The 23,754-nt window shown below is 39.3% G+C and overlaps 1 long non-coding RNA gene and 1 pseudogene across 1 annotated transcript in view; both read left to right on the top strand.

Moving 5' to 3' along the window:
• Positions 1–3,820: 3,820 nt before the first annotated feature.
• On the top strand, positions 3,821–4,338 carry LOC109679987 (WW domain binding protein VOPP1 pseudogene; annotated as a pseudogene).
• Positions 4,339–19,017: 14,679 nt separating this feature from the next.
• Positions 19,018–23,754, top strand: part of LOC141417974 (uncharacterized) — a 253,122-nt gene continuing 248,385 nt past the window's right edge. Inside the window, exons 1-3 of the long non-coding RNA XR_012442588.1 lie at positions 19,018–19,074; positions 20,109–20,179; positions 20,414–20,627. This is a non-coding gene — a long non-coding RNA (uncharacterized lncRNA). The remainder of the gene's footprint in view (positions 19,075–20,108; positions 20,180–20,413; positions 20,628–23,754) is intronic.

Here is a 23,754-nt window from a genome sequence, read left to right as displayed (position 1 = left end):
ATGTCTATCTGCTACCTATCTGCTTACCTCCAGTCTCTCCCAATAACTTTATTTTATATGTATTTTAGAAATATTTTGTTGAGACAAGTTCTCAGAATATTGCCTAGGCTGGCCCCAAACTCATGGTCGTCCTGCTTTAGCCTCCTCAGTAGTTGGGATTACAGGGGCATATCACCCCATCTGCCTTTCTTCTATAAAACCCTACCCTCTTCGCGCATCAGAGATTCCCCTTTAGTGAACATTCTCCCTATTACAATGGTTTAAGTAAAATCATCACCTGAACTTCATATTTTGTTAGTCACACATCAGCATTTGATTTTCATATTCTACTTCAAGTCTAATTCCATCATATTATTTCCTTTATATTTTAGTTATAACCATAATATTTTTGTCAATAAAATAGAATATTTTAGGCTATAGCTGAAATAATATTATCACTTTTATTGTTAAAAATTTCAGCCACAAGGATAATTTTTATTTCGTGCTATAGCAATAAAAATACTTAGGACTTTAATTCCTTAAATTTTTATCACAAATGAGAATGCAATTCCTATTTGACCATTTTGATCTACAATCATTTCAACACACAGACTAAAGTAAATTTTAGTAAGTAAATAAATATTTCAGGGGGAAATGGGCTATTTTCTGTCATGGTGAGACTCAGGTTCTTTGGCGGGAGACATTCTGAGAAATCAAAATAAAGGTTGCAAACTTTAAATTAAGAAATACGTATTCAGATGGATCTGTTATAAGCAGAGAGAAAAATAAAACCATGGGGTCACAAATGCTTTGGGGCCAGAGATAACAAATGAAGACAATAGGTGTAGGCTGCTTCTATCTGGCTGGACCTAGCATAAACCTTTCTTAACTGCATTGTCCTTTAAAATATTTATGCTAGCCAAAGAAATATACACCGAAATAAATGTCTGAGGTTGCCTGTTGAAAATTGAAAACTAGTTTTTTTTTTAAAGCAATTGTAGTATTAAAGAAAAGGAAAAAAAAAACCTGAAAAAGCAAACTAAGGGAATGAACTGAAGACACTATTTTTTTCTGAAGTTGCTGCTCAGAGGTTGGTACGTGACAAGCTATATTACCATGCTAACCTGGAGGAAGGTGTGCCCTTCAAACACCAAGCTTGTAAGAGACATAAACCAAGCAAGGTGTCTGGGAAGGACACTCTGCATGCTGGGAGACTTTGAAGCCATCCACACACAGCAAACCAGGGAGGTTTTTGAGTGAATGAGCAGGGTTTCTTGTGATGTTCTCAGAGCATGCTTCTTGGCTGAGAACAGTAGACCCTCCACACCTGGTGGCCCAACATGGGACAGTCAAATGCAGTCTTTCTGTTTCCACAAGGGGACTGGTTCCTGGATACCCTATGAATACCAAGTACCACAGATGCTCAAGTAGCTGAAATAAAATGGTGTAGTATTGAAACCAGAGTTTTGAATACAAGGCCCAGACTCCTGGGATTCCACATGTAAGAACCAGCCACTCTCCTAAACACCAAATAAAGAGACATGGTGAAGGACAGAGAAAGTGTTACTGGATGGGTTGTCTTTGGAAACTCTGGTCAGAAGATTTCTAGACACTTGCATCCCACAAGAGAAGAATTCAACAAGATGTGAAAATGTAGTCAAATTTATTGAAGAGTCTCACACAGTGGAAGTTTAAACAAGGATTTATTTAGATATAATAGGATAAAGTAGGAAGAAATGAGAGGGGAGAAAGGAGAAACATTTTCTGTTCCCTATGCAGGGAACAGAAGTAAAGACTCAAACTGATGATTTGTACCTGTGGTCTTCTACTTTCCTGAGATGGGGGAATACACAGGTCATGTCTACCATCCTCTAATCATTTAGACAATGGGTCTGGGTGGCTAAAATGTGTGCTTAAACATGGAGATGTCATCTAGGCCCACCCAAAACATGAGAACAATAGGTGAGTTTTATGACTTGCCTTTCTCTCTATCCTTTAAGGAGCCTTGCAACTTGTTAACATCTTTAAGAGGAAGGCAGATACTCATAGCCCCTGTAAGACTCCCTGTTTTTGTAATTTAGCATCTAAAAGAAGATGGGAGGGGGCTAGCTGTTCTGGCTTTTAAGTTTTTACTTCCTTGCTCCCATGTCTTTTAATACTTATTAAAATAACATAATTTTTCTGTCTCCTCATCTATCAGTTTGAGTTCACAGATGTGGATCCTGCCAATATAGAGGAGTGACTGAATAAAGTTTGTCTGAAGCTTCTTTTTTTTTTTTTTTTTACATTCAAAGATCTTTTTTTTAAATTTTATTATTCATATGTGCATACAAGACTTGGGTCATTTCTCCCCCCTGCCCCCACCCCCTCCCTTACCACCCACTCCGCCCCCTCCCTCTCCCTCCCTATCCCCTCAATACCCAGCAGAAACTATTTTGCCCTTATTTCTAATTTTGTTGTAGAGAGAGTATAAGCAATAATAGGAAGGAACAAGGGTTTTTGCTGGTTGAGATAAGGATAGCTATACAGGGAGTAGACTCATATTAATTTCCTGTGCGTGTGTGTTACCTTCTAGGTTAATTCTTTTTTTTTCTCACCTGATTTGAATTTTGATTATATGCCGAATAGAACCATGTGTGTCTTATACTTCACTCGCTTTCACATAAAATTGATACTTTAGGGGTAATAATTGCCACGTTTTACCGAGTGCCTACTATGTACCAACTCTGTTCTAAGTGAGTATCTAAGTGAGCATCACAACCTTACAAGGTACTAATTACTCATACCCAGTTTAAGTCACAGAGCAAAGTAAGTGGCAAGCTCAGAAAGTCTGCCTTCAGACTCTGTGCCCTCCACCATCCTGATGAGGCTCTCTCTCCTCACTCTTCCTCTGGTACCACAATAAGTGGATAGAGAACTTCCAGTAAACTTCCCCAGTGTAAGCAGTAACTCATGCAGCCTAATCTTTGACCTTCTATTCTCCCATAATGCCATAAAACAGATCACCAACCCTCAGAATAATTTTCACTCCTACAAAATTTAAAGTCAAGAAGGTCAATTACAATGCAAACCAAGATTAACTTTTTCAAAAGGCATTCAGCAACTAAAGTTTGAAATGTTAATCAGGACATCTAGTTGATTGAATGTTTATATTAAATCAGTAGCCACATCAGACCCAGCAACTCCTCATACAGAAACTCTCTATTGATCCTGCTTTCATGTCAGGTCATCAGTGATTTAAAGCACTACGAATAGGAACGACTGAGACCTTGATTTTACTTGAATTAAAATAATTTCAATTTTTTACAAAGTTTAACTCACATGGGCCATGGATGTAAAACTTAAAATTATTCCTTTAGTTGGACAGAACTCTTTGGGATACAAGGCTAGACAAAGACTTGTTCCCTAAATTATGACCCTTAAAAGTAAAAACTGATTAAGTTGGACTTCAATAAAATTTTAAAAAGTTTTCTTTATGAAGAATCCTAATTAAGAGAATGAAAAAACAAGCTATAGAAGGAGAGAAAATAATTACAAGTCACGTATGTGACAAAGAGCTCTCACATATCTGCAAAAAGAACTCTCGAAACGAAATACTAAAAATAATTCAGTTAGAAAATGAGCAAGAGGTGATCGGAGCGGGCGGCTGAGACCTGGCTCCCGCCCTCTGGCGCTTGGACCAGGGACTGTTGTCCACCTGTCCGCCCACCGTGTGGGACTGTTGTCCACCTGTCCGCCCACCATGTGGGGCTGTTGTCCACCTGCACGCCCCACCATGTGAGGCAGGGCCCTAACTGGAGCTTCAACCCTGAAGTGGGCTCCAGAACAGGACTCGGGAGTCATGAGCCGGCTTCCCGGGAGGGCTGCGGCACTGCTGGTTGGACTGCTGGTGGAGTGCTCAGAAGCCGAAAAACATTGCTGGCATTTTGAAGAATTCTCGCCAACATATTACACGTGCCCTTCCCATGAGGACTGCTGCAGCACCGGGTGCTGTGTGAGTTTCTTCTCCATGCGGAGGTTGTGGTACTTTGGGTTCCTCCTGATGATGGGGGTGCTCATCTGCTGTGGAGTGAGCTGCTTCATCCACAGGTGCATGTACCCGCCACCACTGATCCAGGAGCCTGTGTACAACTTGTCCTACACCATTCAGCCCCCAAACCCTGCTGCAGGGACCCAGCAGTCGGTGCCACCATATTACACCTATCCTGAAGGACTGGGAATGAATCCTGTTGGGAACACCATGGTAATGGCTTTCCAAGTCCAACCCAATACACCCCAGGGAGGCATGACCTATCTACCCCCTCCCTCTTATTACAACACGCCCTGCCCTCATATGAACAGGTGGGGAAGCACAAGTAGCGATAGTGCCAAGGAAGGCAGAGAGGCTGGCCCGGCCTTTCCAGGCCCTCCTCTTCCCCAGGGACAGCTGCTTCCTGGGACAGTCCAAGGGCAAACTCTTCTTTGATTCCTTCAAAGCAAGCCCAGCTTCCTTTCAAGTTTCCTGTGGAAGACAATATTTGAAATCACACTGTGTGTTCCCCGTTGCTTCTGTTTCTGATGTAGTCTATGCTGTCTGGAAGTGTGGTGACAGTGACTAAGGGTTGGCATTCTTAGGGTAGCATGACCAAATCCTCAGGGGAGAGGCTAAGAGGAGAGGAAGGCGGCGCCTGCTACTGTGTGTGAGGGGGGGAAGGGTGGAGGGGCACCACTGAGTTGGGTCCAGTAGACATCATAGCCAGGTGAAGCAGCAACCTGGCAGAGAGGAGGCCTACAGAGTGGCTGTCACCTGTCTTCTGGTCTGTTCTTCCAGAAACTGTTAGAGGGACATACAGAGGGAAACAAGCCCTTGACACTGACCTATCTCCATTCACATCCCAAAAATAGGCTTCCCTCTGCATAGACAGAGAAGAGGCCAGTGTGTGTCACTTCCACTGCCAGAATCAGGCCCAAGTTTTACAACTGTAGCTATCTGAGGATCACCAAGGAAAGACATGAGAAATCACTTCTGGCCCCAGACAAGACATTGCATTTTATGAGCTCTTGGTCTGAGTTGGAAAACAAAAATGTTTCCCCCTTTTATAGTGTACCCATGGGAGTGTGTATGTTGTGTGTTCTTTGAGATCAAATGAGGACTGTGTCCTTTCTGGATGTCACTGCCTGAAGGGCTCCACACCCTTCTCCAAGGCAACTCTGATGGTGGTTTTACAAACACTTTTAGGACAGAGGAACACTTCTGCCTGGAAAGTCACGTTGACTGTTGGAGGGAAAGAAAGTGACTGAGGTGGCTCAGTAGGGCACAACCAGCTTTGCTGAGCCTGAGCGGATGGTGGTATGTTTGATCCCAGCAAGTGTGTGATGGGCTTTGAAGTGGAGGAGCTTGCTGAAAGAAAGAAGGAAAAGTACTGGCTTGGTTGCAATGACCATGCAACCAAAATTAGCATAGAGATGTGGCTGTAAATGCATATCTCCAGGGAGTTGTTGACAGTTAACGGGGAGTTCTAGTTCTCTGCATAGTTAGTCACATTGATGTGTATTTAAACCAAGATCGAGACCTGACTTTGTCATGTGTACCAAGAACAACGCAGCATAGTCAAGATGCCTAAATTACTCTGTATGTCGTATTGTGGGGAGTGGGGTGGAAGGTGGCAGAGGTGCTTATTTTTTAAATGAACTAGTCAAAGCCCCTTGAGAAATTGTTACTTATTGACCTTGAGCATCCAGACAGCTCATTGGAGTGGGCATGTAGTGTTTTCCATCCTTCCACAACAAAAGGCATGGTATCCATGCTCTGTTGGGGTATTTATATGGGTTAGAGGGTGAGGAATAGGAATGGGGCTTGAGTAGCTGTGTGGACTTAAGTAAAGGATGGAGAACATTGGGACTTGTAGGCAATTCCACAGGAAACACCCGGGAAGAAACGAAGCCCTTGGACATGGATGTTGGCACTTGAGTCATGACTACCCTCCTGTGACCTCTGGCTTCCTGTCCTTGACTGCAATACTTCCCCATGCTCTAGTCCTTGTTTTAAGTGATATGACAAAGCACAATATCTGCTGTTTATGTCCAAGATAAATACATGCGTCCAAACATGTATTCCAGGTTATTTATTTTGTGTTTTTAACTTCAGTTTCTTCCTTTACTTTTTAAAGTAAAGCACACTCAGAGCAGTCCCTGGAATTGGATCAGGGTACAGTTGAATCAAGGCACCAAGAGCTCATGACTAAATTTTGTTTATCTTTTTGATAGCAAATAATCTTAAGAAACTGACCAAGTGGTAGGGCTCAGCAATATTATATTACCATGTTTTTGTAAGATAAATTTTGCTTCCCATTAACCTGGGTTAGAATCCTGCCACAGTGAACACTGGCACTGCCTGTGGAAATTCCATTTCTGGGGACATTTTCCAGACATTCATGTTTCTTTCATGCTTCTGGTGGGTCATGTCCACATCTTTGAGCAATTCTAGTTCCTGTGTGCTAGAGTCCTGTAAAGAATACCTGTGCATGCTTTTTGTTGACAACACTTGGTTCATGTCTTTTACTCTCTTCTGGTAGGGCTTCAGTTCCTTTATACTCAAAATAAAAATAAATTTGGTCGTGTGAAAAAAGAAAGGAAATAGGCAAGAGATATAAATAGACATTTCATTGAAAAGGGTACAGAGATGGCAAATAAACACATGTAGAGATGTCCAATCATATTAGCTACTAGGGAAATATAAATTAAAAAAATACAGTGAAATACCACTTTTGTTGTAGGCTCTTGTAGTCTCTGATCAGAAGATTTCTAAATTCTTTGTGTCAGGCATTGAAGTATCCAGGCAAGACACCTGGATATAGTTAGGGAGGCAACAGAGTTCATTAAAGGTTAGGAAAAGACAATGGTGGGGTCCCATCTGGCAGGTGGGATGGAAGCAGGAAAAGGGAGCAGAGAGTGTGCTCTCTGTTTCAAGGCATTTAAAACTGTAATAATCTATGGGAGGAGAAAGATATGAGCCCTTTCTGATCACAATAACCAGTGAGTGGAAAGGAGTTTGGGCAGTCGGTGGGCAAGGATGATGGATCACTCTGCACACACTTACACAAATTTGTAGGTACCCTAACTTCACAGTTATCTGGAAGTTTCCATAGAATTTTTTGCCTAACTCTGCAGCTAGCAGAGGACTTGCAATTGAAAAGGAGTCCTTGCAATTGAATGAGAGGTTCAGAGGAAATGAGAGAGGGTGTCTAATCTGAAATGCTATAGGTTAAAGTTCCAATCTTTCCCTATTTTCTAGCCTTCGTCACTCTCAGAATAGCTAGAATAAAAATTGGTGACATGAAATGTTGGCAAGGATGTGGCAAAACTGGATCCCTCTTATATGGATGGTTCAAATATAAAATAATACAACTACTCTGGACAACAGTTTGGCAGTTTCTTAAAGAGCAAAATGAGTAACTTTTGCTAGAGATAAGGACTGGGGAGGTCCCAGGAATAGGGAATTTCCATATAAGTAAAATGGGAAATCTGAATCAGATTGGTGGATTGTGTTGATGTTAAGATCCTGGCAGTGTAATACTGGAACAGACACTTAAACAGAATGAAAGAGGAATAAAAATTAACCAGGCAAAAGAATGATTATAAGTGGTATACCCAAGGCAGGAAGAAGAGCGTCAACTCACTTTTCTTGGTCTTGTGACTTTTTGCAAGTCATGTTTCATGGCCAGCTAGAAAAGCTGTCTTCTTCTTTTACAAGACCCCATTTCTTGCAAATTAAAACCACGCTAAGATTCCACCTCACCCCTGTTAGAATAGCCATCATCAGCAACACCACCAACAACAGGTGTTGACGAGGATGCGGGAAAAAGGAACCCTCTTACACTGTTGGTGGGAATGTAGACTAGTACAACCACTCTGGAAAAAAATTTGGAGGCTACTTAAAAAGCTGGACATCGATCTACCATTTGATCCAGCAATTCCACTCTTGGGGATATACCCAAAAGACTGTTACTCCAGAGGCACCTGCACATCCATGTTTATTGTGGCACTATTCACAATAGCCAAGTTATGGAAACAGCCAAGATGCCCCAGCACTGATGAAGGATTAAGAAAATGTGGTATCTATACACAATGGAATTCTATGCAGCCATGAAGAAGAACGAAATGTTATCATTCGCTGGTAAATGGATGGAATTGGAGAACATCATTCTGAGTGAGGTTAGCCTGGCCCAAAAGACCAAAAATCGTATGTTCTCCCTCATATGTGGACATTAGATCAAGGGCAAACACAACAAGGGGATTGGACTATGAGCACATGATAAAAGCGAGAGCACACAAGGAAGGGGTGAGGATAGATAAGACACCTAAAAAACTAGCTAGCATTTGTTGCCCTTAACGCAGAGAAACTAAAGCAGATACCTTAAAGCAACTGAGGCCAATAGGAAAAGGGGAACAGGCACTAGAGAAAAGGTTAGATCAAAAAGAATTAACCTAGAAGGTAACACCCATGCACAGGAAATCAATGTGAGTCAACTCCCTGTATAGCTATCCTTATCTCAACCAGCAAAAACCCTTGTTCTTTCCTATTATTGCTTATACTCTCTCTACAACAAAATTAGAAATAAGGGCAAAATAGTTTCTGCTGGGTATTGGGGGGGGAGAGGAGGGGGGAGTGGGTGGTAAGGGAGGGGGTGGGGGCAGGGGGGAGAAATGGACCAAGCCTTGTATGCACATATGAATAATAAAAGAAAAAAAAACAAGACCCCATTTCTTTGTCCCCTGCTTTAAGATGAATCTATGCCTCATCACACCATCATCCAGAGGCCTCAGTGACGTGTTGTCTTTTCTGGAGCTTTCTTTGCTTCATCAGCCCCTGCCAAGGCAGGTTTCTCATCTTGACAACTTTCAACCTAGCCCTTGCTCACTGGTGGGAACATCCCATGTTTTGTTTATTTGCGTGCCTCAAGCCCAATTATTTATGCAAACTTCATTGCTTACTGTCTTTTGTACACATCCCCAGATTCTCACTGATCACTTTTCTCTTAAGTGACTTTAAATAAATGAGAGCCACATTAAGCTTTATGATGCAATCTCTCTTAAATAGATTGTAGAAATAACACAACTAGAAAAAATACAATGCTAACTCCTTTTTGGGTCATCAGTGAGTTCAACAAATTCCTCTACTAGTTGTTGGAATTAAAGACCCTCTTGTGCTGAAAACAGACACACAAGAGACAGAAAATCTTGACAAGACAATTTCTTTTGATCAAAAGGGTACAAGCATGTGCTCACTCCAGCTAAGCAAACATGCAAGCAAAAAATGGCTGACTGTGTGGCTCCACCTTATATCTCTGATTCAGTTGTACCTGCCCCTTACCTGGGATTTGTCCAGGTCAAAGATTCACAATCATTCCTGATTGGCTAAAAACTTGGGAGGATGGGTTAGGACATGCAGTTTGGTGGGCCAAATGGAATTGTAACAGGAATCCAGAGGAAGAAGCAAGGACCTTTCAAACATGCAAGTCACCTAAGATGGCGATCTGAGGAATTTTTAAGTAATCTAAGAGAGTAACAAATACTTTGATAGAAAAGACCATTTTTCTTACATAATTGACCTGGTGTTTCTCAAAGTAAATGGAAAGTTAGCTAGCTACAAAAAATGTCTTCAGGATAGTGTTAGACTTCATTTGTTGCAGTGAGTACTGCTATATACTCAGAGCTTCATGCTTGTAAAACAGGTATCCTAGAGCCGTATCTCCAGTTCATTTTGCTCTGGTTATTTTGGAGATGGGGTCTTGGGAACTATTTGTTCTGGTTGGCCTTGATCTGTACTATTCTGCATTTTAGCCTCCCAAGTAGCTAGAATTACAGGTGTGAGCCACCAGCACCTTGATAAGTTTTTCTTTAGTTTAAATTCATAAAACAGAAAAATACCTATTTTATAGTAAATATTATCAAAAGTAAAAAATTGCTTTTTAAAAATCTGAATTGGGAGAAAAGAAAAAAAATCTGAATTGGATACTACAGTTTGCTAATAGGTTCTGTATTGAGCTTCAACCTAATTCAGTGATAGGTTCAAATCAGATCACAGTCCAAGAGGCTACTTAAACCAGATGCTGTGATACTTGAAGCAGAAACTGAGGCACTCCAAATGAAGGCTGTCTTCTAGGGTTCTGGTTCCCTTCCCCAGTTGAGATAGCATTAATTTTTTTTAGTAAAAATAAAATGGGTTTTGTCTGACTGTACACAAGCTCCTCCATCCCTTGTGAAGAGAAGGGAAGCAGATGTATTTCACACAGCATACCATGTGCTGGGAATCCTCCCCTTGCCTGGCTACTTTCATTCTTCACCTGTCTCAGTGCCAACAATTTCCATCAGAAGATTGGTCAAGCTCTTCCCTCAAGAACCAGGAACTCCCCATACCCTCAGGCCCTACCCTCAGGCAAGTGGCAGTTACTACTCTTAAAACAATGGTACACAAACTTTGGCCTGCTTTAGTATCACTTGGAAGGCTGTAAAAACAGACTGCAGGCCCCTACTCAAGGGGTTTCCAATATGATAGTTCTGAAATGAGGTCCAATAATTTTTATTTGGACCAAGTTCTAGGTTATTGCTGACATTAGACAATAATTCTAATTCCCAAAAAGTTTGAGTATTTCTTTTTTTCCTCCATGCATGGTTGCTATATTAAATGACAACAGATTTTTATTTTTGCAGGACTGGGGTTTAAACCCAGGACTTTGCACCTGTTAGGCAGGTGTTCTACTACTTGAGTCACTATACCAGCCCCTCAGCAACAGACATTTTTGGGTGAAGGGTGAGAAGACTTAGAGTATTTGTGGAGGGTTCTTCCCCAAGAATTAATTAGGAGGTTCCAGTCTGTGAACTGGCTTTGGTCTGGAAACTAGGTAAGAGGCCATGACTTACCATTATAATGACTTACATTGGGTTTATGGCTACTTTTTCCTAATATATAGTTGAAGGCTGTTCAATTCATTCTGCAGGATGCTGTGGTAAATTAGCCACCAATGAAGTTTCTCAGGCTCAAATTCTCCTTAACAGTCATCCTTGCCATACATTAATGTCATTACCCTTGTAACCCCCTTGACTCTGGTAGTTCACCACTGTCACCTTGTCAGGGGAGATGGGTGACAGGTTCTCTGTCTTGCCAAAGAACGATTTCAGGGGTAGACACACAAGGAGTTTTTAACAGAATAGATTTATTTAAGCAGAAGTTAGATTCTACTGAAGCTGAAGTGATTACAAGAGGATGGTACACCCTCAAAGGAAACTGAGAGTAGCACCTTGACAAAGCAGACAAGTGCCCTGAGATCCCAGGTTCTAGGTACTTTCATGAAAAAGGTTTAATGATTATGTTAAGAATTTGTATGTAGCTGAGCACCAGTGGCTCATGCCTGTAATCCCAGCTACTTAGGACGTGGATATCAGGAGGATTGTGATTTGACACCAGTCAGAGAAAAATAACTCACAAGATCCTATCTTGAAAAACCCTTCATATAAATAGGGCTGGTGGAGTGTCTCAAGGTGAAGGCTCTGAGTTCAAGCCCCAGAACCAAAAAAAAGAAAAAATATGTATGTAATTGTGGAGTTTTTCCAAGAAATGGGAAGACATTTCCAAGAACAGAAAGTGGTTTACCTAAGAAGGTATTCTCAGAGCCAAAATGATGGCTTGAGGAGAGGTGCATGCATGAAACTGCAGTTATAATGAGATGTAACCTCTCATTATAATGTATTATATTATAATTAATTAATTATTATTATGTAAGTAACCTCTAGGGTTGAGAAAGTCCCTGTTGGGGCTGTTTTCTGGGGAATATTTGCTACTGACTAACTGGTCAGCCATTACTCCAGGATAATGATGGAGCAGGATGTTTGTCAAAGTGTACCTGGATGTGGTGCTGCAAATGCTCTTTGGCTTAATTTACATGCCTATCCCTATCAACCTGGTCCCTGTTGCTGTAATAATCCATAATTCTCAATGAAACTTAGGCAGCCATTATACTTGACCCACAGAGAACAGCCACCAAACAGTTATTTTTAAAGGAAGCTGGTTCTCATCATTCATGTATCTCTTAATTAGGGAGGCTATGGCTTTACTGTGAATAGTGCTGCAATAAACATTGGTGTGCAGATATCTCTGTAGTAGGTTGGCTTACAGTTCTTCAAATAGATGCCCAAGAGTGGCACAGCAGGATCAAACGGTAGTTCCATGCTTAGATTCTTGAGGAGACTCCATACTGAGTTCCACCAACAGTGGATAAGGTTCCTTTTTTTCCCACATCCTCACCAGACTCTGTAGTTTGTTTTCTTGGTGATGGTCATTCTGACTGATGAAATGCAACCTCAGTCATTGGCCTATGCCTAGATTTTCAAGCATTTTGCCCATATTTTTCTGTAGAACTTTCAAAGTTTCAGGTCTTACATAAAGATCTTTGATCTATTCTGAATTGATTTTTGTACAGGGTAAGAGATAGGGGTCTAGTTTCAGTCTTCTACATGTTGCTATCCAAATTTCTAAACACCATTTGTCGAACAGGTCTATGTATGTTTTTAGTTCTTTTGTCAAAATTCATATGGTAATAGCTATTGGGGATTATTTCTGGGTCTTCTATTCTATTCCATTAGTATATGTGTCTTTTTTTTTCCTGGTGTCATGCTGTTTTTGTTTCTATTGCTCTGCAGTATAATTTGAAATCAGGCATTGTGATACCTCCAGCATTGCTGTTTTTGCTCAAGATTGATTTAGGTATTTTGGGGCTTTTTGCTTCCATAAAAATTTTAGGATTGATTTTTCTATTTCTGTGAGGAATGTCACTGGTATTTTCATGAGTACTGCATTGAAACTGTAGATTTGTTTCAGTAGTATAGCCATTTTCTCAATAATAATTCTGCTAATCCATGAAAATAAGAGGTCTTCCCACCATCTAATGTCTTCCTCAACTTCTTTCTTCAGTGTTTCATAGCTCTAGTTGTAGAGTTCTAGCACTTTCTTAGTTAAGTTTATTCCTAGGTATTTTACTTTTTTGAGGATATTGTGAGTGATATTACTTTCCTGATTTCTTTTTCAACCTGTTTGTTTTTGGTATATAGTAAAGTTACTGATTTTTGTATATTAACTTTGAATTTCACTACTTTGACAAAAGTGTTTTTTAGAGATTTAAGAGTTTTTTTGTTGGGGTTTTTAGGGTCTTTTATATATAGTATTACATAATCTACATACAGGGATAATTTGACTGCTTCTTTTCCTATTTGTTCACCTTTTATTTCTTTCTCTCTTTCCTTTCTTTCTTTGGCTAGGAATTCAAGCACACTATATTGAGTGAGTAGAGAAAGTAGACAGCCTTGTCTTGTTCCTGACTTCAGCAGAAATGGTTTCAGTTTTCCACATTAGTAAGATGTTGACTATAGATTTGTTATGTAGATCCTTTATTATTTTGTAGTACATTCCTTCTAGTCCTGATTTCTTCAGAGCTTTTGTCATAAAGGGATGTCAAATTCTGCTGAAGGCATTTCTGCATTTATTGAAATGATCATGTGATTTTTTTTCTTATTGTTTATGTGTTGTATTACATTTATCAATTTGCATATGTTGAACTATCCTTTCATTCCTAAAATGAAACCATCTTGATTATGACATACGATCATTGTAATGTGTTGTGAATTCAGTTTGCAAGTATTCTATTGAGAATTTTTTGTCTGTGTTCATCAAGGTAATTGGTCTATAACTTTCTGGTTTTGATTGTGTCCATAACCAGTTTTGTTATTAGGGCAATACAGGATTCATAAGAATTGGTTTGATAGCATTCTTTCCATTTCTATTTCATGGCATGGTCTTTAAATGGTGCCCCAGTGGTATTGCATGTTCCATCCATACCTTCTTCTTATTTTTTTCTTGATGTCTATGTGAATGGTCTACCTCATTCTACTTAATCTTCTATTTTCTTCTTGATCCTATTAACAAGGCTTTCAATTGAGTTTTTTATTTGAGTTATTGAGTTTTTCATTTCTAGAATTTCAATTTAATATTTTTCAGAGTGTCTATATCTTTATTGAATTTCTCTTTCCTGCTCTTCATTGTATTCCTTATTTCTTTCAGCAGTTTATCTGTATTCTTTTGAAATTTATTCTGCTGTGCATTCATGGCCTCTTTACTGTCATTGATCATTCTTATAATCACTATTTTTGAATCCCTCATTTGGTATTTCACCTACTTCACTCTAATTGGGTTCCATTGTTGAATTTGTGACTACTGAAAGGGTCATATTTCCTTGTTTTTTCCTATTACCTATGTTTCTGTGTTGGGATTTATGCATCTGAAGCTGTCTTTGATTGGAGTCCTCAATCTTCCTTCCAGTGTCATTTCAGTTGAAGTACTCAGAATTCTTAGGCAGGGATGGGTAGTAGCCAGACTGTATTATATCTTTTCAACACTGGATTGTGGATGTGCCTCAGCTGTCCAAATGTCCCAGCTACAAGAAGAATTTAGTGTCATTTGAAATGCCTGTTGGCAGATGTACTAAAAAGAATTTGTTCTCACCAGTATTTTATAAAATTGTTGAATACTTATATTAATGGTAAAAGATTGGAAAGAAAATAAGAGAAGTCCACATTGTGTTTAATGCTCTGTTTGCTTGACACATATTCATGTTCCAAGAAGTAGTTCATTACCATTTGGTTATATTTGCATGAAATATCCTTTCACACCTTTCCATTTTCAACTAATTTCTGTCTTTGGATCTAAGTAAATCACATGTAGCATGCATATAGTTGGATCTTTTTTTTGTGGTGCTGGGGTTTTGTGGTGCAGGGCCTCACACATGCTAGGCATATGATTTAACATTGAGCTTCCCCCTGCCCTGAGTCATGGCTTAAATTATTACTTTAAAAAATTTTAATTTTATTTTTGAATGGTCATATGTTAATGCTATGAGGAATTTTCATCATGATAATTGCATACTTGCATACAGTGTCTCTTGAACAAGTTCACCACCACCCCATTATTCTTCCATTCCCTTTTCCTCATCCCCCCTTTCAAATAGTGCTTGGTAGGTTTCATTATGCTGTCTTCATATGTACGTATGTAGAATACTTTCATCTGCTTAACCTCTCAGCAATATCCTTTCCTTTCCCCTCCCTCTCTCACTGACATCCCCAGACAGACCTCCGTATACATTCATTCTGATTTATTATTATTATTACCATCATCATCATTTTAGGTCTATGTTCTGCAGATGTATGAGGATATGTGACATCTGGCCTTTCAAGATTGGTTTATTTCACTCAGCATGATGATCTCCAGTTCCACCATTTTCCTGTAAATAACTTAATCTCATTTTTCTTATTTCATACTTAATTTTCTTTATCCATTCATCAGTTGTTGAGCATCTTAACTGTTTCCACAGTTTGGCTATTATAAAGAGAGTTGCAATAAACATGGGTATGCAGGTCTCTCTCTTCTGTATTGATTTATACTCCTTTAGATATAAATGGTATGGTAGAATTCTACCATACTATACCACTACTGATAGTGGTGTGGTAGGATCATAAGGTAAGTCTATTTTTAGTTTTTTGAGGAACGTACATAATTTCCATGTCATATGGCTTAAAAATTCTATTCCACCAGTTGGTCTTGGTAGTACATGCCTGTAATCCCAGCACTCAGGAAGTGGAGGCAGGAGGATCAAGAGTTTCAGGTCAGCCTGGGTTACATAGTGATTTTGAAGCCAACCTGGGATACATAGCAAGACTCTTTCTCAAAACAGGAAAAAAACCCATTATATTCTACCATATGATTCAGCAATCTCACTACTTAGAATATATATTCAAAGGAAATGGAATCAGTATATTTAAGATACATCTTCAGCTCCCAGGTTCATTGCAGCACTATTCATAAATGCCAAGAAATCAAACAACTGATGAATGATAAGGAAAATGTGGTACATACACACAGAGAGATAATATTCAGCCATAAAAAGAATGAAATACTGTCATTTATGACAATATGTTGGAACACAGGTCATTGTGTTAAGTGAAATAAGACTAGAGTACAAGTACCTATTACTTGGAATCTAAAAAAAATGTCATTCTGGGTTGGGGATGTAGCTCAGTGGTTGGGAACTTGCCTAGCATGTATGAGACCCTAAGTTGAATTCCCAGCATTAAAAAAACCCCTAAAAGTAAAAACTGATAAAAAATAAAAAAGTTGAATGACTTCATAGAAGTTGAGTAGAATGGTGATTACCAGATGTTGGGGATGCTAGAGAAGAGGGAAGAATAAGAAAATTTGAACCATGGCTACTAAGTCAATCAGACAAGTGAGTTCTTGTGCTGTTGCATGGTAGAGTGATCATATATAACAATAATGTACTGTGCATTTCAAAAAGCTTGAAGCAAGTATTTTGGAAGTTTTTATCATAAAGAAATGATAAAAGAGGTGATAAGTATTTAAACATTATACAATGTGTAGAGGTGTTGAATTATCATATTGTCCTACTAGTATGTATAATTTTTATGTTTTTTTATGTGTTAGTTTAAAATAAATTTAAATAAAAGGTAAAAACCCCATAAGCAAATAAACATAAAATTGTTTTCTGCCAATCTCTGCCTTTTAAATGGAGAGTTTAATCCACTGACAGTTCAAGAATTACTGATGAGGTCAGATTTATTTCTGCCATTTTGCTATTAGAATTCTGTATGGCACATCTTTTTAAGTTTCTCACTTCATGTTACTGCCTTTTTCATGTTTAATTTTTTTTTGTAGTGTACTGTTTGATTCCCTTCTCATTTACTTTTGTGCATGTAATTAAAGACATTATTGTTTACCAGAGGAATTGTAATTAAGACTCTAAATTTAATTTGAATTAATATCAACTTATATTAAGTAGCATCAAAAGGTTGCTCCCCCTCAGCTCTGACTGCTATTATCACCTGTTATACACATGTTATGGCTTATAATTATTGTTGAATGCATTTATCTTTTAAATAATTTAGGAAACAGAAAAAAGAGTGGTAAATCAAAATTATATTAATACTGGCTTTTATATTTACCTATTTCATTTACTTATTTTTGAGACAGAGTTTTACTATATAGCCCAGGCTGGCCTCACACTTGGAATTCTCTTGCTTCAGCCTCCCAAGTGCTGAGATTACAGGCATGAACCACCACACCCAGCTTATGTTATTATTATTATTTTACCAGAGTTATTTCTTCATAAGGTATCAAGTTACTGTCGAGTGTGCTTTCATTTCTACTGAATAACTGTCATCAGTATTTATTTCAAGGCAAATCTAGCAATGAACCCCCTTAGCTTTTGTGTACATGGGGTTGTCTTAATTTCTTCTTTACTTTGAAGGATGAGCTTTGCCAGCTATAGACTACTTACTGGCAGATTTCTTTTTCTTTTAGTGGTTGAAAATGATCAGCCCTTCTCTTTTGGCCTTCATGGTTTCTGCTAAGAAATCTGCTGTTATTTATCCCATGTATGTGATAAATCATATTTCTTGTGCTGTCAAGATTCTTTATTTTAGGGCTGGCATAGCTGCTCAAGTGGTAAAGTGCCTGCCTACCAAGTGTGTGGCCCCATTACCACAAAAAAACTCTATTTTCTTCTAGGCTTCCAACAATTTGATTATAGGTGGAAGCCAGGTAAATGAGAACATCTGTAGGAGTCATCTTGGAGGGAGGGAGCAGAATGACTCATTTGAGTATATCAATTTGAGTCCCCACATTTCTAATCTAAGATATCAACATGTGTCATGATTTCTGTAGATAACCTTGGAAGCAAAGGAAGTAAGGATGATTTGGAATGGTCCTTTTGCCATTATAGACAACACTGAAGTATGTGAGTTTCTACAACAGTTTACATTTTTTTGTATCTGTTGACTTTGACTACTCTTGAGTTGCAACTGATGCTCTCTGAGAGCTAGACAAAGAACACTATGTGGCTGCCATGTAAGAGTGGAACTGAAGAATGGCAAAAAAAAAGTAAAAATTGTGGCACACCACTCTCATCACTTGAGATGATTAACAGAGGAGTGCTCCAGAAGTTTTGGATGCTGAAGATCAAGGAGAGGCTTCTCTTGAAGCTGGAGCAGTTACCTTTCTAAAGAAAGGAGAAAAGAGAGATCATTGTGTCAGGAGGGAAATCACGAGCCATCTCTATTCTTCTCTTATATTCAAAATAATGCCAGTTTAAGGGTATGTTTACAGCTGAATTTTGAGTTATTGTGTGAAAATTTGCTTTTCATGCTCTGATTTATAACATGCTTCATGAGAATCCTTGAGATTAAAATTTTAGTTACAACCCCCCCCCAAATTTGATTATAATTATGTCTCCATGTGGATCTCTTTGTGCCTGTGTTTCTTGTGTGTATTGGTATTGCCTTTCTCTCCTTTCCTTAGATTGCTCGATAGTAACTTTGAGATCTCTTAGGATCTTCCCATTTTTATTCATTTTTTCTGTTCCCAAGAGCTGACAATTTGAATTGATTTGAATCAAGTTTAATGATTTGTTTCTTGTATCTTTTGAAGTATGCTATTGAATACCCTCCCATTAAATATTTTTTATTTCAAATATTGTACTTTTCAGCTCCTGAATTTCTGTTTATTGACTTTCTCTGTTTATTCATACACTGTTTTCCTAGTTTCCTTTGCCTCTTTGTCCATGGTTTCCTTTAGCTCTTTAGGAATATTTAAGTCTGTTCATTTAAAATCTTGTCTAGTGACCATAATGCTTGTGTTTTCTCAGGGACAATTTCTTTTTCATTTGTCCTGTGATGGGCCTACACTTATTGGGCCATTATCTTATTTCTATCATGCTTTGTAATTTGTTCTGAAAACTAGACATATTGAGAATCATAATGCAGTAACTCTGTAAATCAGATTATTTCCCCTCCTCAGCATTTGTTTTTGTTGCTTGTTGTGGGCTGATACTGTTTTTTAGTGAGTTTTCTAAGGTATTTTTCTAGGCAGGTGCTCTATCACTTGAGCATGCCTCTTGCCCTAAATTGTTTTTCTAAAGTATGTATTTTGTTTCTGCTTTCAGGCTTTGGACAAAATGGAGGGCAGTGACACTAATATAATAATTAGGACATGTGAAGGTGAGATGACTTCATACTGTCCATTCAATTTAATTCTCACAGCAAACTTTTTCTAACAAACATCATTGTTCCCATTTTACAGATGAGGAAACTAGGACTCTGATTGGTTGAATTCCTTGCCCAAGGTCAAGTCTGAATATGATTCTCATGAACCCTATTCTGACTTTAAGGCTTAGCATCTGTGCTAGGCTCTGTTTATTTTCAAAAACTCCTTAACATGACAGAAGCCCATTTGGTTCTGAATTCTGGGAATAAATAACCTCTTGGTGTGTTTGTGATATGGTCTTGAGGACTGGGTTAAATTCTATTAGAATAGAGCTCCAAAGAAAGAAGGGACAGTGTAACTTATCTTAAATGAGATCTGCCTTGTTCAGCTTAGGGAATGGCAAGAGGCAGAATGACACAGTTCTGGAATATTCCAGAAGATGACCTGTTGATTCCACCTACACATATTACTGCATGGCTATAGCCAAGGTGGACCGCAGTGTAGAACAAAAGCCAAGATTTTCAGTTCCCTTTGGAGTGGAGGGAAAGCTAATTCTTCCCAGCTTGGCCCATAGAAACCCACACTCCCTAGCTTTCCCCTTCTCCTTTCCCTGGGAGAGAGTTTGTTGGAGTAGCTGAGATGATCAGAGAACTTTTCAGGAAGCTCTCTTTCCTTGGAGGTCAATTGCCAGACACTGGGGACAGAGGTGTGGTGAAGCAGTGGTCTCTGAGGATTTGTGAAAACAGAAGCAACTTTCCTTAGTCACAGCAGAGGAGATAACAGCAGGTGGGAGTAAGTGGGGAGCAGGGAGTAAAACTTCTTAGCCAGGTGCTGGACTTGGCCCAGCAGAGGGTCTCGTGTACAGATGAGAAGCTTGGCATTTCCTTTCAGGGAGAGACCCCTTTCCTCCTGGTCTAACTTGTTCCTGCTCTGCATTCCGTTTAGATGAGGAATGGATCTTCTCTCTGTGCTGTAATTATTGCTTCTATACAACTTTCTAATCCCTAAAGATTCTTCCAGGGTTTAAGGATTGCTTTCTCTTTTTCAGGTTTTTCTGTGTTCCTTCTCTCAGTACCCATTTTCTCCCCATTTTAATGAATTTCTTCCCAAAACCCCTGGGTAAGGCATTGAATATTTTCTCTCTCTCTCTCTCTCTCTCTCTCTCTCTCTCTCTCTCTCTCTCTCTCTGTGTGTGTGTGTGTGTGTGTGTGTGTGTGTGTGTGTGTGTGTGTGTGTAGGTGGGGTGGTGGTGGATGCTTCAAACACCCCCATTAACTACTATTTTCACAACACAGGAGATTCTAGAGAAGTTCTGATCCCGAGCCCTTCTTTCTCCTACAATTTCTCTTCTAGGTCCTTCAGATTCCTATCTTTCAAAGAGATGGAGGTACATTGTAGGTTCCCAGTGCTGACAGAGACCTACTTGCAGACTTAACTCAAGGCTGACCAGAGCAGCCATCCCTGGGTGGTAGTCGAGTCTGTGCAACAAGGACATACAGCTTCGGATTGGAACACTGCCCTTTTGATTCTCTAGCCCTTCCTCATGTCGTTGGTTCTGTGGTCTCAGGTAATGCTGTTCCTCCTTGTGACTTGCATCTCTCTTCTATGCTAACAAATGCTTAATAATTTTCAAGTCTGTTCACCACGCAAGTACCACCACTATTTTCTTGGTTACTATTTCTCTTGAGGTAGAGAACTATTCTGTGGTTAGATTTGGCTTCTAAAATACTGTGTCATTTATCCTAATCTTTTATTTCATGGGTAGAATTAGAGAAGACCTTATTTGTTGTCTTATCCAAATCTGTCATTTTATAATGGGAAGACTGAGACACAAGATAAAGGGACTTTCTCAGGGTCTCATCATAGGTTTTAGGAAGAGTGAGCACTGGTCGGTTTTTTCAGGTCTAAGGACAATTTAACAATGGTTAGATGCTCTGTAATTGGTGTGTGATTTCCTGGGCCCCTAAGAGTATTGGGTGAGTTATCTGTGCCTGATAATATCTGGGTATTAGGTTTTTGTCTGAAAAACAGTAATTAAATCTATTCCTGTCCTCCAACCACAACCACCTGCATTTCTCACTCTTGGAAACAAGTTGCTTGCTGTTCATCCACTTTACCCATTTTTTTCCATGTGTTTTTTTTCGATTTTTATATTCTCATCTACACCCCTTCTTTTTGGAGGGTAGTCAGAGTTCTGGTCCTATTTGGAAAAACATGCTTTGATGGCTCTGCTCCTCTCTTTCATTCTGCAGTTTTCTGTGAGGAAAGTTCTCCAGTGAGACTGATTTCCATTCTTTCTGGTGCAGAGTTCTTCAACAAAATTCTCAGAAGTCTCTGATGTAGAACTGAAGGCTTTGGCAAGGTCTGATCTGAGGAGTTCAGGAAGACGTTCATGTCTTTAGATATCTCCCATAGTTGCCAGCTACAATATGGCTATGCATATTGTAACCACCTGTAAGGCTTTTTTAAAATTTACTTTTTTTAAAATTAGGATATATTCATTATACAGGGGGGATTCATAGTGACAATTCTGATAGACTTACATTTTACATTATTTACATTGCCCCCATCATCTCTCCCCCCTCAGCCCCCTCCCCGTCCCACTTAAAGCAATTGCAAGACATTTTTAGAGGAAATTTGTGTCTTAACTGGTGGCAACTTAGATTATACCAGAGAGTTGGGCTTTCTTCCTCAGCAAATATTAGTTTTATCTGATCAATTGATTTATAAGCATTTATTAAAAAGAAATTAGTTCATCTGATAAGAGTTAGAGTAAACAGTGTCCAAGTTCCCTTTCAACCTAGAAGTTCTGATTTCCCATGCAACATGCTTTAAAAAAATACCTTGCCTTTCACATCCTTCCTACCATCACCTTTGTCTAAAACTTAATAAATGATGCAAGTTGTAGACATCATGATAGTTGCCATTTGTATTAGGCACTTATTATGTACCAGGCAGGAGGCTTTTACATACATCATCCAACTTTATCCTTATGGTAACATGAGGAAATAGTTCCAATTAAATCATCATCCTAGTTGTATAGACGATGAATGGTTAAGGACACTGCCCAAGACCACACAACATGTGGCTTTCTCCTGTCTAGCTCATCACAACTGCTTCCTAAGACTTTCCCTTTTTTCCAATCTCCTTGTCCCTCACTCATCTGGTGGACAGTCTTAGGCCTGCTCCTTTGACAAAGTCAACAACAGTCCCTGATTTTTTAGCCTTTTCTGGTGAACCAGGCAAGTGTTTGTTGCTTTTGAACTCTTAATTATTATTTAATCTTTATGACCACCAGAGAAGGTGATTGATTATTCTTGTCCTCATTTTGCAGGTGAGATGGAGGACTCAGTGAGCTCCTGATCAAGGCCACAATAAATTGAACTCTAGCTCTTAACCATTACCTGGTGGTGTATAAGGGCCCAGTTCCTCAGCTTGCCATTCAGGACAAGACTCCCTCCACTGCTCCCTGTGCACATTCTCAGCTCAGCCAATTGGCCCAACTTGCCTCTCCATCAACACTGTGCTTTCTTCTTTGCTTCTTCCTTATGCTTGGATAGGGTGTTCATTGGCTTCAACTCAGCTTGAATATTGCATTTATTATTTGTGACTTGGTGTCACTTCCTGGGCTCTAGAAAACCTCTCCTGATTTGGCCAAGATGATGAAAATTTCCTCCCTGACATCTTAAGGAAGGAAGATTGCTCCCATGGCACCTCTCTTGAGTGCTCCATGCTCTCAGGTGTTGAGTAGGTAATACATGGAACACACAGACACACACACAAAGCCTTTGTGCTCTGTTAATGTTTCATGTGATCAAGGAAATAAGACATCTGTTAGTGCAAATGCAAATATCATCACCTGGTAAGCAATTTCAATTCAACAGTAAAATGTAAGGTCCTTTCATTTTTTCAAAGAATAAAAACTATGGATTTTCTTTCCAGAACAATGCATGTAAGCACCAAATTTTTGAGTTCACAAACTCCCATATTAGGAATTTCTTATGTACTGGATGTCTACCAGGAAATACTTGATTAATCAGCATCTTTGTTACTGTAGATACCAAGTGCTATAAGAGGTATATCAGCAAGGAGGAGGGACTTGATAGAGAAGTAAAAGTCAGTAGGCTTTAGGGAGTGGGGCAGGGTAATGAGAGTGTCAGATCCCAAATTGGAGCCCCCTATCTGCTTGTTCATCCTCTTGTTAGGACTTAACACAGTGCCTGGCACACAAGGGATGTTCAATGAATATCTGTTGAATGAATGTAAGCCTAAGGAAGGCGTGCTAGACAGATGGAACTGTGTGAGTGTGATCAAAGTCTTGCTGGTAGAAGCATACTAAGGGATAATGGATGGACTTTGACATATATACATATATATCTACATATATATGTAGATATATATATGTGGATATAATAAGCAATATTTTATTAGCTTTTTAGGAAGTAAGCTTTGACTTTATCCTAACATTTTCTTCAGAAATAGACTGAATTTGGCATGCTAAGATGGAAAGGAAAGTTGGGGTTGAATAGACAGACCTGGAAATGTCTCAATATGCTGAGTTGGTCTTGCAAGCTGCACAGACCCCTGGTCACCTGGAAGAACCCAGGCTCTTGGACATGAGCACAGGACAGTGCAGTGGAGGGAGAAGAAGCTTTGAAGGGGCAGGGAATGATAACAGTTGCCTATGGTGGCTG

The sequence above is a fragment of the Castor canadensis genome, chromosome 16 (assembly GCF_047511655.1).
Source record: "Castor canadensis chromosome 16, mCasCan1.hap1v2, whole genome shotgun sequence".
In the NCBI taxonomy this organism is placed as follows: Eukaryota; Metazoa; Chordata; class Mammalia; order Rodentia; family Castoridae; genus Castor; species Castor canadensis.
The sequence above is the reverse complement of the archived record's forward strand: the minus strand, read 5'-3'. Positions and strand labels throughout refer to the sequence as shown.